General features: G+C 41.0%; 1 protein-coding gene across 5 annotated transcripts in view; it reads right to left on the bottom strand.

Moving 5' to 3' along the window:
* The window catches only part of LOC5571818 (protein boule), a 160,806-nt gene extending 146,823 nt beyond the window's left edge, over positions 1 to 13,983 (bottom strand). The window contains exons 1-2 of one of the 5 annotated variants that reach the window (XM_021841440.1): positions 13,623 to 13,982; positions 12,872 to 13,443 (exon numbers count right to left, since the gene is read on the bottom strand). The gene's annotated coding sequence lies outside the window, so the exon portion shown is untranslated. Of the gene's footprint in view, positions 1 to 12,871 lie in introns of all 5 variants that reach the window. The other 4 variants (XM_021841441.1, XM_021841446.1, XM_021841438.1 and 1 more) reach the window with 4 other exon arrangements.
* Between the last annotated feature and the right edge of the window lie 3,778 nt (positions 13,984 to 17,761).

Raw genomic sequence — 17,761 nt, 5'->3', positions numbered from 1 at the left:
ATCGGTCTCGCCAGTATTCCACAGCAACCACAGTTGGATAACTACGGTAGTCACGAGCAGTCGCGTACCAATTTCGCACGCTCAACGGAAATAGGTCTAGCCAGCACTCCACAGCAAACACAATCGAGTAACCACGGAGGCCACGAGCAGATGCGTACCAATTTCGCGCGCTCAGCGGAGATCGGCCTTGCCAATAGTCCGCAGATTCTTCAATCGAGTAGCTACAATCAAGTAGCAGATTCTTTGTTCCTGGAAGTGCGGCGACCGTCACCAGAGCAACTCGCGGCGAGGCAAGTGATGCCCAGGGATCTGCCAGACTTCTATGGAGACCCTGAAGAATGGCCGTTGTTTATAAGCAGTCTTCGCAACAGTACATCCGCTTGCGGGTACAGCAGGGTTGAAAACCTTGCTAGGCTGCAGCGTTGCCTAAAAGGCAACGCACTCAAGTCAGTGCGATACAACTTGCTCGATCCGGAGTCTGTACCGGAAGTCATTCGGACGCTGCAAACACTATATGGGCGTCCTGAAGTGATTATAAGCAAGCTGATCAAAAGCGTTCGCGATGCCCCAGCACCAAAATCTGAGCGATTGGAGACGCTAATCGATTTTGGCATGGCAGTCAGAAATTTAGTCTGCCATCTAATCGCTGCAGATCAGCGATCTCACCTCTCCAACCCCGTGCTGTTGCAAGAACTGGTGGAAAAACTGCCAGCCAGTGTGAAGATGCAGTGGGCTCAACATCTTATCCAGTTCCCCGATATGACTCTGCAAACCTTCAGCAATTTCATGTCATCTGTGGTGGAATCGGTGAGCAAAGTGGTGCTGTACACTGGTAGCCAAAGTCACCGACCGGAAAAGCAGAGATCCAAGGAAAAGGGATATTCGCATGCCCATGTTGAAGCCATCGAACCTGTGCAACAGAAGATTGATTCTCCGAAACCCTGTCCGGTATGCGGAAAGGCTGATCATCGGATAAAGGACTGTGACTCATTCAAGAGGAGCAGCGTTGACAGTCGATGGAAAACGGTTTCATCTTTGAAGCTCTGTCGCTGTTGTTTGGGTCAACATGGACGAAGGGTTTGTAGAAGCTCAGCTCGATGTGCGGTCGACGGTTGCCAATATCGCCATCACCGACTATTACACCCGCCGAAGCAAACGAATAGCAATAATGCTTCGACCACCAACACGACGGAAAGCCACACGTACCATCACTGTGAACAAACCATACTTTTCCGCATCATTCCGGTGACTGTGACCGGACCTTCGAAAACCATCGACACTTTTGCCTTCTTGGATGAGGGATCTTCCGCTACATTAGTGGAACAAAGTTTGGCGGAACAGCTAGAACTCCAAGGTCCTGTAATTCCTCTTTGTTTAAAATGGACAGCCGATGCATCTCGTTCGGAAGAGAAGTCACAAATAGTTTCGTTGGAAATCTCAGAATCAGGACGCGCTAGGAAATACCGCTTGGATAATGCCAGAACGGTGGAACGCTTAAATCTTCCCACTCAAACGCTCTGCTTTGAAGAACTTCAAGAAAAGTACCAGCACCTGGCTGGATTGCCGATTCGTAGTTACACGAAGGCGATTCCTCGACTGCTGATCGGACTGCGGAACTTGTCGTTGGCCGTGCCACAAAAGATCGGAGAAGGGAAAGGAGGTCCAATAGCACGTGAAAACACGTATCGGTTGGTGCGTTTACGGAAACCTGACTGAGAATCGTGAACAGAATCATTTCAGCTACCATATCTGCGAATGTGATGCGGGAGATAAGCTGATTCGCGAATATTTCGATGCAGAAGACACTGGTCTACGCTTTACAGAGCAGATTGAATCGGACGAAATGCAAAGAGCCAAAAGTATTCTCGAGAGAACTACAAAGAGGGATAAAAACCGCTTCACTACCGGACTGTTGTGGAAATACGATCATATCGAGCTTCCCGACAGTTTCCCAATGGCTCTTCAGCGGTTGAAGTGCTTAGAGAGGCGTATGGCACGCGATCCGATCCTCAAAGACAACTTGCACAAGCAGCTTAAAGAAAACGAGCACAAGGGTTACGCTCATCAAGCCTCAACAGCCGAGCTAAACGAGGCTGACCCCCGACGAACGTGGTATCTTCCGTTGGGTACCGTCGTGAACCCAAAAAAGCCAACTAAGGTACGGCTTATTTGGGATGCTGCCGCGAAGGTCGAAGGAGTGTCATTAAACACATTTCTTCTGCCGGGGCCCGATCTTCTGGTATCATTATCAGCCGTTTTGTTTCGATTTCGCCAATATCCGGTGGCAGTCTGCGGTGATATCAAAGAAATGTTTCACCAAATTGGTGTCATCACTGCTGACCGACATGCCCAGCGCTTCCTTTGGCGCGAAACGCCTGAGGAACCTCCCAAGGTCTTTCTGATGGACGTGCTAACCTTTGGCTCGGCGAGCTCACCTTCGTCTGCGCAGTTCGTCAAAAATCGAAATGCAAAGGAACACGAAGCCCAATTTCCAAGGGCAGCTGAAGGGATTGTGAAGTGTCATTATGTCGACGATTATCTCGACAGTTTCGAGGACGAGGTGGACGCAAAACTAGTTGCTGAACAGGTTCGGTACGTCCATTCGAATGGTGGATTTGAGATCCGGAACTGGTCGAGCAACAGCATAGTGGTACTCCAACATCTCGGTGAAGCATCGAAGGTTGCAATGAAGGACCTAACAGCAGCGGGAAACGGAGAATCGGAAAAGGTACTAGGAATGCTTTGGATAACCGAAACAGATATGCTGTGTTTTTCCACGACGTTCAGGGCGGACATCGATGAACTTATCCGCTCAAAGACTAGACCGACGAAAAGGCAAATACTACGCACGGTAATGAGCCTATTTGACCCGCTAGGACTACTGGCATCATTTCTAGTGCATGGTAAAATCCTCATGCAGGATGTTTGGCGAAGCGGCATAAAATGGGATGAACGCGTAGACGACCGAACTGAACAGCGGTGGCACAACTGGATCGAGCTGTTTGCGCGAGTAGATATGATCAAGATTCCACGGTGCTACTTCGCGGCAGCCAGCACTGAACGGTATGGAACACTACAAGCACACCTGTTCGTCGATGCCAGCGAGGCTGCATATTCTGCCGTCGTATACTTCAGGATCATCGATGGAGAAGGCAATCCACAATGTTCGCTGGTGACTGCTAAGACCAAAGTCGCGCCGATTAAATATGTATCCGTTCCGCGTTTGGAATTGATGGCCGCCGTTTTGGGAGCTCGATTACTAGCATTTGTAGGAGATAATCACACGGTCCCGATTCAACAGCGTTTCTGCTGGTCTGACTCCAGTACAGTATTGGCCTGGCTGCGTTCCGAGCATCGCAGGTATAAACAATTTGTAGCGTGTCGTGTAGGAGAAACTCTTTCGTTGACGAAAGTTAATGAATGGAGATGGGTGCCAAGCAAGTTGAACATTGCGGACGAAGCCACAAAATGGGGAAAGGGACCCTGTTTCGACGCAGACAGTCGTTGGATCCTAGGTCCGAAGTTCTTGAGCTTACCGGAGGAACATTGGCCGAGGATGGAACCAGCAGAACTCTCGACTGATGAGGAACTACGTCCATGCCATATGTACCACGAAGTGGTTACTCCTCTGATCGAATTTGAACGGTTTTCCAACTGGAATAGGTTGTTGCGATCAGTGGCATTCGTTTTCCATCCTTTCACCGTTTACAAGGCCCGGAAGTTGAATATCAACGTGAAGCAAGGACCAACTCATGAAGATCTGAAAGCAGCCGAAATTCTGATCTGGAGAACAGTGCAGAGTAGCGTCTATCCGGATGAAATAACCACTATGTCACAAAACCGGAATTTGCCGAGCAGCCAACAACGACCATTGGAGAAGTCGAGCCCTCTCTACAAACTCACACCCATGATGGACGAAGACGGAGTTTTGCGTATCGATAGCCGCACAGGGGCGGCTCGGGTGAGTACGTTTGACTTGAAGTATCCTGTTATACTTCCACAGAAACACCACGTGACCCATTTGCTGATCGATCACTACCATCGAAAGTTCCTTCACTGCAACGCAGAGACTGTCGTGAATGAGCTTCGACAGAAGTTCTACATACCCCGAATTCGAGTTGCCGTCAAGACTGGTTCAAGGCTATGCCAATGGTGTAAAGTATATAAGGCACAACCGGTCGTGCCAAAAATGGGTCCGCTACCTGAGGCTCGCTTATCTCCCGGAGTACGACCGTTCAGTTACATCGGAATTGACTATTTTGGACCGATCCTGGTAAAAGTGGGTCGCTCAATCGCAAAAAGATGGGTTTGTCTCATCACCTGCTTAACCACTCGTGCGGTGCACGTCGAGGTTGCCTTTGACCTATCAACGCAATCATGTGTAGCCTGCATCCGTAGATTTGTCTGTCGTAGAGGAGCGCCGTTGGAGATATACTCTGACAATGGACGAAACTTTGTTGGAGCTGATGGAGTTCTACGTGAACAGATGAAGCGAATCGACGAGGAGGCTGCAGCAACGTTTACCAATGCACAGACGAAATGGTGTTTCATACCACCATCTGCTCCCCATATGGGGGGTTCATGGGAACGCCTTGTGCGCTCCATAAAAGCAGCATTGATCAAAATACCACAGGACAGAAAACTAGACGATGAAGCTCTATTGACCTATCTGGCAGAAGCAGAATCCATTGTTAACTCCCGTCCTTTAACCTATTTGCCGCTTGAAACGCCCGAACAAGAGGCTCTTACGCCTAACCACTTCCTTTTGGGCAGCTCAAGTGGCGTGAAACAACCTGTAAGTGACCTAGGATGCCCGACTCGCTTGCTTCGCAACACATGGGATACCCTGCAGGTGGCCATCGACCACTTCTGGCAGCGCTGGATCCGGGAATACCTCCCTACACTTACCAGACGCACGAAGTGGTTTGGTGATCATAAGTCCGTCGATTCTGGTGATTTGGTGGTTATCATCGAAGACAAGAAACGGAATGGATGGGTTCGAGGACGAGTTCTTGAAGTGATAAAAGGAAAGGACAGCAGAATTCGCCAGGCTGTTGTTCAAACATCGAGTGGAGTGTTCAAAAGACCGGTTTCCAAACTGGCTTTGTTGGACGTCGCAGGAAGTAGTAAGGCAGACGTAGACACTCATCCTCACGGGGAGGGGAATGTTGGCGACGCCGCCCCTCATTTGGCAACCTTGCTGTCTAATAACGGCAGCCGTTGTCTACAACCGACGATACGAAATGTCAGGGAAGAGAAAGGTTGTCAAACGAATAAGAACAAATGAATAACGTGGAGTGAACGACATGAAGTTTATTCTTTATCATAAATTGATTAAATTGTTATAAAAAAAACTTACCTATAATTGTTAAACAAATAGTTTAGCTAGTAAGTTGCTGGGTTCGGATGTGACAGTGAATTAATTCAAAAGATGCGATGATATTTAGATGTACGAATTTGCCACAATTGAATTGAGGTTAGATGGTGAATAAGTTGATAAATAATGAATTTTCTAAAGATTTAACTATGTTTCCATAGACATCCCAGAAGTCACCTACAACTTAAATAAGTGCCAACCTGATAAATTTATCGAGTAAATTTATAAGTGAGACCTTCAGCTGCAATAGCATATAATTAATTCAATACTAATTGCACTATGTAATTTCTTATAGATCTCCTATATACCAACAAACCGTTTGTTCGAGGAATAATTAGTTTTTAATGACAAAACCGAATTTGTAAGTTGGGTTTAGTTTAGTACGTTCAACTTTTCTAAAATAAATCTATATTCTAGCTTAAAGCATCACGCTAAAAGAATCGGTGTTTTGATTCATTCCCGAACATTTACAAAGCTTAATTTGTTATTGTAAACCATTTAAGAAATTCTCTTCTCTCTCGTTCTATTTCGATTATGATAGTGCGATACTAAAGCTTTTGGGATTTCAACATCTCAACAGAACTGGAAAGTACTAATTTCAACATGTTATGACGCAATATGCAATCTGAAAATGTTATAAGGCGATTTTATTGTTTCAGAAGGGGATATTCACATATAACGTAACATTAATTAATATTATTATTTTTTTATTACAAATGCAATCAAACTTGGCTCAAAGCACCAATTTTGTTTGTATTTGACCGGGTTTGATCAAAATGTGTATGAAGAGTGGATAATTATATTTTAAATTAACTTTGAATGAAAAATATAGTCAAATACATGTAAAATATTCAATTTTTAAAATTGCTCTAAGGAAAAAGGAAAAAGAGTCATGATCAGTGCTGGGAATGGTAATAGTAGTAGGCCTGAATTTTCGCGAAAATCACGTGGCTCTTCCAGTACAGTAGTTCAAAAACGTGAATCTCATCAAGTAGCCTAAGTTGGGTGCACGAATTTTCTAAATCATGAGTGTCATTGAAGGCTCTAAATGCGGAAAATGCAGCGTGAAATAGAACATTTTTCTACAGTAATTCTGGGTTGCCCTTAGCAACGGGTGTTTTGCTATTTTCAAGGCTTTTTGCCTACAGCAGCGATGGGCGTGAGTTTCATTAGCTTCACTGACTGTGATTGGCTTTGCTTGGCTACTGTAGAGTGAATTTCAAGATTTTTCCCAACCCTGGTCATGATTTCGGGAGGAACATCAATTTAAGTAGCAAATCGTTCCGGGGCTCACAAAATGCTGAACGATTACACTGTTCAACAAAAAAAAGTCGATCTGAATGCACAGAGACCGGACACCCCGGGTTTGAAAGTATAAAAATGAACAAAAATAATGGCGTTTTCAGAAATGGCGTTTTTTTAAAATATACTTGAACATTTTGCATTTTTTATTTAAAAATCTAATCTAATCAATAACTCGACACAGTGTTTTATTTTCAGGACAGCAGAATTCATGTGCCATATTATGTTTTGAACTTGAAATTCAATATGAGGAGTTGTATTAAGATTTGCATGGACACCCCCACCTCCCCTTTTTGTACCCTCCCCATTTTTAAAGTATTGCAAATGATGGAATATTTGATATGAATGGTTGAAATAAGCGATTTTAGTGATTCTCTCCAGAAATATCGTGGTTTATGAACAACCCCTTTACTATACTATGGAACCGTCCATAAATCGCGTGTTCATTTTAGGAGGAGGGGCTGTTCAAAGGTTACGGTTCATGTAAATAAAAATTTTCTGCTGAGAGTTCGACTGTATTTTCAATGATTGATGAAATATCGGCAACGCAGTCTTTTCTGTTAAAAACGAGTTTTATTATTTAACCCGACGTTTCGACGCTGGTATGGAAGAAGACGCCATACCAGCGTCGAAACGTCGGATTAAATAATAAAACTCGTTTTTAACAGAAAAGACTGCGTTGCCGATATTTCATCAATCGTAAATAAAAATAAAAAAATGAAGTTGACCACAAGGGAAAGGGGGATAAAAACTACCAAAAATATAACCACATGGTTTATGGAGGACCCCTTGCAGGTTATTTTGTTACTTGTTTACAATATCAAATTTTAGATCAAGGGGCTCTCCATAAACCACGTGACTTTTTTTTTAATTTGTATATGGACAAAAGGCCACGACGGAGGAGAGGGATCTTGATTTGAAGGGTCAACAATGCTGAAATTGAAGCTATTGGAAATCGATACATTTCACATTGATCAATTGGAAAACAAACAATACTTGTGCCTCCTGGCCAACGATTTACAGGTAAGATCAATTTATAAAAACAGGTGTCTGGCACCACAATACTACCCCATGGGAAAAACGATCCACCATCTTCGGTTTCCACTGGGAAGTGGTTCTCCAAGTCAATTCAATGTTAGTACACAAATAGTCGTTTCGGGAAAAACAATCTAGAATGGCGAAAAAAGATGTACGTTAATTTAAGAAGACACACAGTTGCAAACGCTTGAAATTCAATACAGAATCAGAATTAGGGCGAATGTGAAAACTTAAACATTCCCAGTAAAATCGGTTTGAAGTTAAGCGATTTAATTTCAATTCTTTATTATGTTTCTGATCGATTTAACCGCATGATGCATATTTGTATGATCCATTAAAATATTACCTTTGTAATAAACCATTTGATTTTTTCATATTATGAATAACATGTTAAAATAAATAAAAAATGCATCATGCGCCATTCATCAAAATTCAGAATGGTTACGCCCCTTGGTTTTTCGTCTCCTTCAGATTGACAGCAGCGTTTGCGTCTTAAGACCTCGTCTCTCTGGTTTGACTATCATCAGCTTCACCGTTTTGTAGGCTTCGTGGCCGTGCGGTTAGCGGCGTCAGTCGTTTGGGCGTATTGTGCCATGAAGTGTGGGTTCGATTCCTGCTCCAGTCGTTGGATACTTTTCGTAAAACGAAAAATTCATCATTGGGCTACTGGGTGTTTCCTGTTGTCCGTTGTCTAATGTTTGTGATCGTTCAGTCTGTGCAGTAGAGTGTCCATTTCCCGACCATTTTGCTCGTCCCGGGATTCGGGACAAAAATCTATGCTTGTCCCGGGAAATCCCGGGATCCCGGGATTTTTTCAAATTTTCAATAAAACTGGTTGAAAAAGAAGTACAAATATAACAAAACAATTTTTTTTTAATAAAATAAACAGATAAAGTAACTTTGCAAGATAATATGTTTATTATAGCAAATCACATAAAAGATAAGATTTTCTTATTCTGATTAGGTAACCTAAGAAAAATCAGAACTTGGCTTGAATAATTACGGGTTTGCTAACGATTTTTTAATGCTCTATTACACCTATGAATTGAAGTATGATAGAAACTTTCACAAATCTCCCAACTGGTGGGGAACGTGCCTTTGGAGCCGGCCTTCTGATGGTAGAAACTTAAGTTATAATTTTAAAGCAATTTGTTTTAAACATTCTTTAAATTAAAGACACCTACACGTTAATGCTTTCAGTCCTTTGATGGAAACATCACGCTAGACATAGGACTAGCATGCAACGCCCAGTGGCACAGTCGAAATACGTTCCCAATGAAAAGTTTTCCGGGCTGAAGCGGGAATCGAACCCACACCTTTGACTCGATGCGGCTAAATGTTTGATAACACTAGCCGCACGGCCGCGAAGTCAACAAAAGCCAAAGGGTAAAGTCATAAAAACTTTAGAACAAAAATGATTGAAGATCATTGAAGATATTGCAGATCATGCTAAAAGTTAAATACTGAAAATTATTGATTGAAATTTTGGTGTACTTTCAAATTTGCTATCTCAGCATAGGCTTAAAAAAATGGCAAATGTTGAAAAGAAAAGCATTAAAGCTTTACAACCACACAACACAACAAATAAAAATATGTGTTTCCTACATGATTTTTTTCATGAAAATAATTACTCATTTATACTCTGTTTTCATTATGCTTCTCTATTTTATCAAATGAGGCTTGATTGTGAGGAAAAATGTCATGGTCTGTAATTGAAATTTAGCAGTTTTCATGAAATTTTACGTACATTTCGGGAATCCCGGGATTCCCGGGATGTCAGAGCTAAAATCCCGGGAAACGGGAAATCCCGAAATTTGTCAAATCCCGGGATTTTTTGTCCCGGGATGTCCCGGGATGGACACTCTACTGTGCAGCCTTGAGTCTTTTTTTTTTGCTACGCTCTTTCACATGAACCATCATCACTATCGCCCTTCTGCACGCTCAGTTTCAAATGCGCTCTGCTGCCACACTCAATCTCAAATACGCCCGGGGAGAAGATGGGCGAAATAGACATCAGAGTTTGTGAGGAAAGAGAAAATCAAATGCGCCTTTATGTTTTTCTCATCTATTCCGTATAAAACGTATAAAACGAAACAGATGTGCATTAAATTATTGTAATTTATCAAATAAACTGTTAGGTGAATAAAACTCATATTAGGCCGTTATTCTGGTACTGAATTGAAATATTTAATACTTAATAAAATTGTTTTCTATGGTGAGCCTCGCAGTTAGATACTCACTACAAAAACAAAAAAACGGTTGATTTTTGTTGTTGTCAAACTTGCTTATTTTTCGAGAGGGTAGCTAACAATCATCTTTTCAAACATCACCTCACATTCTGCCGTGATATATTTTTTCATTCAAGTGAAAAACAAAGTAAATATCAATGCAAAGTGAATGGATAACTCAAAATGTGATTTGATTAGAAGTCTTTTGTGTAACATTTGTGGTTTTAACATGCCGAGACACAAGCAAATAAACTTCACTAAACTGGTAATTGACAAGTACAAGCAGTGCTTTAGAAGGGATCCACAAATCAAAGATTTGTCTAAAATTAATCTTTGTGTTTGCGATTATACCCCATTACCCTGAAACTACGCTAACGCTAACGCTAACGCTAACGCGATTATACCCCATTACCCTGAATGCCAAAATTCTAAAATGACGGAGCATCTGAAGGATCTTTCCCCAAAATTAAGTCACATGAAAGTTGAGATGGGCCTGAAATTCGAAATATATTCAAAAAAATCTGCTTACAAAAAATTTAAACTTGTTTGTGCTGGTTTTTTGGGGAACCATAGAGCTAACAACTACAAAGAACTAACATGATGGCTAGCTATAAAAAAATAATGTTACATTGAAAATGCATTCTTTGTCATCTTGCAAGATTTCCTTCAAACCTGTGGAAGATAATCACCAATCAAAACAAAATATTTCGTTCTTCAATACATGTAGAAAAAAGGTACAAAAAGGGGGGGGGCGGGGTGTCCATGCAAATCTTAATACAACTCTTCATATTGAATTTCAAGTTTAAAACATAATATGCCACATGAATTCTGCTGTCCTGAAAATAAAACACTGTGTCGAGTCATTGATTAGATTAGATTTTTAAATAAAAAATGCAAAATGTTCAAGTATATTTTAAAAATGACCTGAGGCAGACACGAAAATACTAAAAACACCGTTATTTCTGTTCATTTTAATACTTTCAAGCCCGGGGTGTCCGGTCTCTGTGCATTCAGATCGACTTTTTTTGTCGAAATATTATTATTATTTTATGCTCGTCAGATTAAGGATTCCAGATTTTGGAGTGAAATATTGTACATATTTTAGATTGACAAATCAACAAAAAATACCAAAAACAAACATATCCACTTTTTAAAGTTTGGCGAGTTTCAAAGTTTTATGGAAACTAAAATGAAATATTTTCATAAATTAGTGTTACATGAATGCACAACGCAAAATTGAAAAGTATCAGAAAATTAGTAGTCTGCATAAAATCCTGCTCAAAGCATGGAAGTAAGGTACCACGGAGCAAGTGGGAACGAATAAAACGATAGTTCAAACAAATTGTTCAATAACATTTTCCAATGTCAATATTTTTCAAATCCAACAACACAATCACGTTTTGGCAACATATTTGCTGGTGTGTGCATGAAACTAATCGAATAATTTCGAAATTGTGAAAACCTTGGAAGAAAGTTTTAGAATGAACCATTGGACGCAGTTGCCTCGCTAAACGGGGCAAGTGGGACACATTTAGTTTCATGCGTCAATCCACATCAGTACGTCAACCATTACAATAATAGGATTGATAAGTCCTAGATTTTTAATTTTAAGTACATATTTGATGAACATAAGGGATCAACCATAAAATACGTTACGTTTTAGTAAGAAACCCTCTATTTAATAGTATGTCACCTCATATTCAATATTAACTGAAAATTCCTCAATAAAAGCGTAAAGAGGAATTAAACATGTTCAAAATATATCATTTATAAGTTGTTAATTAAAATGTAGCACATAAACAATCAATAATTGACGAAATTATAAATATGTTTTGTTATTATTTATATGCATGACAGAAAACTATCTTGTGGGATGGAATTGTTTTCCATCAATACTTAATTTGGTAGAAATAACAAATAAAGTTCACATAAAATAGAAAAGTAATCGTTATCATGATGCATTTCAAATTTCAGCTGTGTGTTTGTTCAATTTTGAAGTCGTATTTCAAAAATAAAAAAAATATTAAAAAATAAAGAATAATAACACTTTTCTTCTCCTTCTTATGCAATTACGTAATTTGAGGTTGATCTTTTTTTTATAAAAATCATTTGTTTGAATGTTTTAGTGCTACTCTCTAGGAAAATGTATGAAACGTGTACGAAAAGTTTTGATTCTGGTTTTTGTTTTGATAGGTCCCACTTACCCCAGGTACAAATATATTTTGTATAGAAAATTTCATATGAAATGAAAACAAAATACTGGTTTATCGTTAGCAGCTTGTAATAATACTTAAAATTATAGCTTACTAATGGAAATTCGATTTAAAACACATTTATTTTTTGCGAATCAATGCAAGTCGTGAAACGTGTCACAATTTATCATGCAAGTTGAAAATGGCGCTGAACTGACAACTGTTACATGAATCACATGGTAATAAAAATAACAATATGTTTAGTACTAAACACATTCCTTGTCATTATATTTTCAACTTTCTAGAAGAATACCCCCATGAAAAACTTTTCCTAGTTGAGCTATGACGAAACGCCCCACTTACCCCGGTTTCTCACTTGCCCCGGGGTACCTTATGACATTTTTTGCCTCAGATGACCATCAATTGATCTGGCAGAACCCTTGAACGATTTTTCAGAAAAAGGGTTATGTGCTAAAATATACTATAAATAAGCAAATCTTTCATTCTAGAGTTTAGTTCCAAGACATACATACGTAGATTAATTATTTTCTGGGACACCCTAATGTAGAACTATCATGGTGGTTGTATTTCGCGCGAGAGAGAGAGGAAAAAAATATCAATTTCATGCAGATTTTTCACATTTCAATTTTCCTCAAATTCTATTAGGCTAATTACACTGGCAAATGAATTTCACGTTGGATGAGTTTGGGGCCCTGGGTTGGGCAGTGCCTTACCTGATTCGAATGAGAAGATCTGCTCTTTTGTTCACCAGCTGAATCTTTCCAACAGACTATATCCTCGATCCGAAAAACTTTCGGACAAATCACAACTAGAAAACTATTATTCTGCAACTATTTAGTGCGCTTTGGCTCTACGAATCACTGGGCACACTTTTTTCTTTTCTTTTTTTCGCTACTAACTCGCACTTTTTCTGCACACGAAAAAGCCCGTGTGCTTTGTGGTGTGTTTAAGAAGGAAAAAAAAACTTTTTCCGAATCCTTACTTTTCGCAAGACGTTGTCGTCGTCGTGGTTTTCGTCGCCCTGGTAGGCATAGGCACACAAAAGAAGACTGAATTGAAACCGAAACCAATCGAACCGAAAAATCTCTCCTCTGGGGCTACTGGTTGGCTGCTCTAACTAACTTTTCTGCCTTTATTGCTGCGGCAGCGAGGGTTTTTTTTCGTTTGCTTCTTACTCCTTTGGTTCGAACTGCTTCCACTGCTTCAGGCTGATTGCTACAATACACTATTTCCTTCGTGTTTGACTTTTTTCTTTAAGTGTAGGGTTTTAAGAGCACTGACAAAACTGCAAAAAACGAGAACGCACTCTACTATACACTACACAAAACCGATCGACCTCTTCACCTTAGATAGAAAACCGAATCGTGCGAACCAGGTGAACGTTTGACACCAGAAAAACACCAATTCTACACCAGCAGAACTCGATTTTCCACCAAGTTGGCAATACGCGACGGGAAAACACACCAATTTTCCGGGACAAACTCTCTGGGCGACCACCACAGGAAGAAAAACCTCGCTGTTTCGATTGGAAATGTGGGTTTCGCGAAGGAAGGCGAGCGAAAAAATTAAACTGGTTTTCTTCAGCTATTCCCTCAGCTGGGTCGTCGTCGTCGTTGTCTTCCTGATTGCTCTTGGCTCCTCTTGCCTTTCTCTTGGGATTTTCTTCTTTCTCGGGCTCGGGCTTACTTTTTCCCTGACTATTATTTCCCTATATCAAATGATTTCGCTTCTTTATTTGCTGACTGCTGCTTCTGCTCTCTGATGTGCGACTGAACCTCACTAGGCTGTCCGAAATGTGTCTCTAACGAAACGGCGAGTGAACTGAGCTTCCAAGCAGCAGAGAAGATACCTTATTGCGAGTTCCTACACTATACAGTTCAGGGAGACCTATACGACAACGACAACTCTCCTGGATGGGTATCTACGACGACGACGACGACGACAATAGAAGCACGCATACAGCAGCCAGCAGTGGCAATCCGATACACGAGGAACTTTCTTTCTCCGCGTGCATGCCATTGCACAGCTATTAGTGTGGTGGAATGCGCGGTTCAGCAGGGAAATGAACGGCGCGAATTTTCGCGTTCATGACCCTCATCATATGGTATCTATATGCCGTGGTGTTCATTCGATATCAATACTTGTGAGCAAGTGTGGTTGATTCTTTCGAGTGAGTAGAGACCTAGTGAGCAGGTTGTCATACTTTTATGTGAAGTGAGATAGATAAGGGAACGTTTAGTAGGTACTCGCTTGGCCTTATTTTAAAGTAACAGATTACTAATAACTAATAACGTATTAATTACAAGTTAACTTATTACAATTGTATCAACATATAAACCCATTTTTAGTATGAACAATTTCAAAATTGATGGTATTAAAAGAACTTCTGTCCCACCGGATGGGCAAAATTTCACCGACTGCAACACATAATATCATTACTTTTGTGAAAAGTATTGATATTATCTTCAACTAGCCATTAAAGGATAACATTAATTAAAATATGCTTAATTTTGATCGAAAATTTCACTACTATAGAGTTTGTTATAAAACCCAAAGAATCCAGTTTCTCGCAAAACTAAGATAAAAAAATGCAATTTTTATTACCTTTCTCATGTGATCAATGGGAGTGAAATCTCTTACATAAATAGCATACGGACTACTAAGCCATTTATAATGTTTGCTTTGAATTGAACTAGAAAGCCTACTTTTGTCCCATCTTACTCAAATCAATTTAAAATTAATTGTTATGTGAGGGTTGTAAAATGGTGAGTCGACAACCAGGAAGGAGCGTCCAACATAGCTCTGGTCCTCCAGTGGCGTAGCTAGGGTTTTGGGGTTTGAGGTTTGCAAAATATGTCTTATTAGCTTACACATACCTACAAATGTTTGCCAAAAACGTTGATTATTAAAAAAACATGATTTAAAGGTCAAAATATTTTCTGCTAGTAAAAATTAACCCGTACGAGGATTTAGGAATAAAAAATATCTATGAAGCAATTGCTGCAGAAGTTCCTATAAATTTCTGTTCTTAAAGATCTTTGAAGGATAGACATCTTTATTTAAGAGATTTGCAGCCCGAGGCTGGCTCATCTTTTTCGATCTTTGAAGGAATTCTTGGATAAATTTCTGTATGATGTACGGTATTTAGTAGTTTGCTTACGGTTATACCTAGATGAACACTTTAAAGGCTCGTGGAAAAATATATCATCTCATAGGAAAATAGCTGATGAAACGGCTCTATTTTAGTATTGTGAAAATCATTGAATTTTTTTGTGGTTTTTTATGCAGTTCTTGGAGGCAATCAAGATGAAATGTTTGATGTTATTATTGATATTATTTTATGAGGAATCCCAGCGAAACTCATAGAGGTATCCTGAGATAAAATTTTGGAATATACCTTAACAAAACATGCAGGTATTCTACTGAAGTAAAAATATTTTCCTGGAACTCTGTCAAAATTCCTGAAATTTTTGGATTCTTTTTTTTATGTTTGAGAAACTTCTTATAACAGAAGTCTTGTAATAATATATAAAAATAATCTTGAAGAAACTGGTGGCACAATACGCCTAAACGACTGACGCCGCTAACCGCACGGCCACGAAGCCCACCAAGGAATACTTAGAAAAACCACGGGATTTCTTGGCCAACGGTACGCCAAGAAATCCCTCTATTGGTTTTCAGAGGGCTTCTCAGTGGAGTTTGTGGTTAAAATCTTGATATATTCCTAGAATGATTTCTGTAGGAGTTCTTGAACGATCCTTGAGAAAATCCAGTAATAAATTTTCGGATTTTCTGTGGCAATTTAATTGAAAATCCTTTCATGAATTTACAACCATATAGGAAAGCTAGATAGATTTATATTACTAGCAATATTGTAGTGTATATTTTTTTTCAAAAATTATTAGAATAGTCCTACTGGCATTGTTTAGAATATTATGTACAGTTTCTACATGAAAGCGCTGGAAAAAGTTCCCTGAATTTGTTGCTTGTGTTTATTCCGAAAAAATAAAGAATTTCTGCATAAATTCCTGGAAAAATTCCAAAATGTATAATTGGAAATATTTTCTCGTTCTTTTTCAACGTAATCTTTAAGGAATCTCTGAATACGTTTATGAAAAAAATCCATGGCATAGTTTTACATAGCACAGGAACGTCAACGAGAGAATACGGACCGGAACAATCGGCAAAGACTACAGCGACGAAAATGGACTAGCGATTGGAAACTCGGTACGTGGAACTGCAAATCTCTCAACTTCATTGGAAGTACTCGCATACTCTCCGATGTACTGAAGACCCGCGGTTTCGACATCGTAGCGCTGCAGGAGGTGTGCTGGACAGGAGCATTGGTGCGAACGTTTAGAGGTAATCATACCATCTACCAGAGCTGCCGCAACACACGCGAGCTGGGAACAGCTTTTATAGTGATGGGTGATATGCAAAGGCGCGTGATCGGGTGGTGGCCGATCAATGAACGAATGTGCAAGTTAAGAATCAAAGGCCGATTCTTTAACTTTAGCATAATCAACGTACATAGCCCACACTCCGGAAGCACTGATGATAACAAGGACGCATTTTACGCGCAGCTCGAACGCGAGTACGACCGCTGCCCAAGCCACGACGTCAAGATCATCATAGGAGATTTGAATGCTCAGGTTGGCCAGGAGGAGGAGTTCAGACCGACGATTGGAAAATTCAGCGCCCACCGGCTGACGAACGAGAACGGCCTACGACTGATAGATTTTACCGCCTCCAAGAACATGGCCATTCGTAGCACCTATTTTCAGCACAGCCTCCCGTATCGGTACACCTGGAGATCACCTCAGCAGACAGAATCGCAAATCGACCACGTTTTGATCGATGGACGGCACTTCTCCGACATAACCGACGTCAGAACCTATCGTGGCGCCAACATTGACTCTGACCACTACCTGGTGATGGTGAAACTGCGCCCAAAACTATCCGTCATCAACAATGTACGGTACCGACGCCCGCCCCGGTACAATCTCGAGCGGCTGATACAACCGGATGTCGCCAATGCGTACGCGCAGCATCTTGAGGCAGCGTTGCCGGATGAGGGCGAGCTCGATAGGGCCCCTCTTGAGGACTGCTGGAGGACAGTCAAAGCAGCCATTAACGACGCTGCCGAAAGCGTTGTCGGATATGTGGAACGGAGCTCAAGAAACGATTGGTTCGACGAGGAGTGCCAAGAGGTTTTAGAGGAGAAAAATGCAGCGCGGGCTGCAATGCTGCAGCATGGTACGCGGCAAAACGTGGAACGATACAGACTGAAGTGGAAACAGCAAACCCGCCTATTCCGGGACAAAAAGCGCCGCCTGGAAGAGGTGGAATGCCAAGAGATGGAGTTGCTGTACCGTTCTCAAGAAACGCGGAAGTTCTATCAGAAGCTCAACACATCCCGCAAAGGCTTCGTGCCGCGAGCTGAGATGTGCCGGGATAAGGATGGGAGCATCTTGACGGACGGACGCGAGGTGATCGAAAGGTGGAAGCAGCACTACGATGAACACCTGAATGGCGCAGAGAACACAGGCACAGAAGGTCAGGACAGCGAAGGCGATGGCTACGTCAGCACAGCGGACAGCGGA

The sequence above is a fragment of the Aedes aegypti genome, chromosome 2 (genome assembly GCF_002204515.2).
Source record: "Aedes aegypti strain LVP_AGWG chromosome 2, AaegL5.0 Primary Assembly, whole genome shotgun sequence".
NCBI classification, from domain to species: domain Eukaryota; kingdom Metazoa; phylum Arthropoda; class Insecta; order Diptera; family Culicidae; genus Aedes; species Aedes aegypti.
The sequence above is the reverse complement of the archived record's forward strand: the minus strand, read 5'-3'. Positions and strand labels throughout refer to the sequence as shown.